Here is a 1,328-nt window from a genome sequence, read left to right as displayed (position 1 = left end):
TCACAAGAGTTCTTGGGAGGTTTTTTTTTATATATAAATTATCTATCTTTCAATTGATTCTCAAGATCATTTCAGGATTTATGTATATTCATTTGAAATTGATATGCCTTAAACATTTGCTTTGACTGTCTAAAAGTTCTGCCAGGGTCTGTAAGAAGAAATCGCTATGTATTTTAAAACTGCGCATTTTAAAATATCTCCATCCCACAGTAACCCAGTCAGAACAGGAAATGAGTTGATCTATGGACTGATGTAAAAGATGTTAAAATTTTGACAAAGCCTGATTCAAAAATAAATATCATTCTGGAAATAATATGGCTATTAGAATGTACATACTGTTCTCAGTTATCTGTGTAATATATCTGTGTAATCCTAGATGTGTTGCTAATAAATACCTGCCCCAAAAAGGTATAAGAATTTTTTTTCTTAATAGGGGAGAAAGCAAATGCAGTCCCCCACTAACACAAATTATGCAGTCGAGTTTCCCACATTTGGGGAAATCCCAGGGGTCAGCACAACTGGAGTGCAATGGATAAGCCTCACCATGGGAAAACCAGCTTTGTGAGTATGATATTACCTTACCTCCCAGGTAAGTATTAATTTTTTTTTTAAAAGTGCAGTGACCAGGGACCGGAGAGATAGCACAGAAGTAGGGTGTTTGCATTGCACACAGCCCATTCAGGATTGATGGCAGTTTAAATCCCGGTATTCCCTATGGTCTTCCCAGACCTGCCAGGAGTGATTTCTGAAATGCAGAGCCGGGAGTGGCCCCTGAGCACCACCATGTGTGACCCAAAAAAAAATTCAGTGATCCAATGTTTATAATGCATAGATGTTCCAAAGTGTGTCCTTTACCTAACATGCAAACCTGACGAATATGAATTAAATCTTCAAGAAGCAACCAATAATTATTTTAAGATTTTAGAAGATAGTTTAATAGATTATTAAATTGTTCCTTGAAGAGCAAAATTGGTGTCACTAGTAAGAGATTGTATTTAGAATAAATACTTAAGAGTCATAGTAAACTTCCAGCTTTTAAGGATCTAAACCAATTATTGTTAAGCATTTTTCAAATGTATTGTCATTGCCCTTATAAAAATGCAAGGAAGAACTTCTATTTTCTTTCGCAATAAGCCATCTCTGAAATAGTCTGTGCTCCTCCAGTTAGTGGAAACTTGAAACTACAATTTGAGTCCAACTTATCTGACTAAAATGTGTGCTCTGAATATACACAAAAGAAATACAATATACACAGAAGGAATAGCCCAGCTTGACTGGAATTAGAATTTTCAAACATATACATAGATAGAATGGGGAATACCTTGAGA

At 35.4% G+C, this 1,328-nt stretch overlaps 1 non-coding gene across 1 annotated transcript; it reads right to left on the bottom strand.

Moving 5' to 3' along the window:
* Positions 1-432: 432 nt before the first annotated feature.
* Positions 433-597, bottom strand: LOC125997838 (U1 spliceosomal RNA). Its single transcript, XR_007491844.1, has one exon. It is a non-coding gene; the product is annotated as a U1 spliceosomal RNA (small nuclear RNA).
* Between the last annotated feature and the right edge of the window lie 731 nt (positions 598-1,328).

Source organism: Suncus etruscus, chromosome 19 (assembly GCF_024139225.1).
Source record: "Suncus etruscus isolate mSunEtr1 chromosome 19, mSunEtr1.pri.cur, whole genome shotgun sequence".
NCBI lineage: Eukaryota > Metazoa > Chordata > Mammalia > Eulipotyphla > Soricidae > Suncus > Suncus etruscus.
Note: the sequence above shows the minus strand (reverse complement) of the source record. Positions and strands in the feature narration are given on the sequence as shown.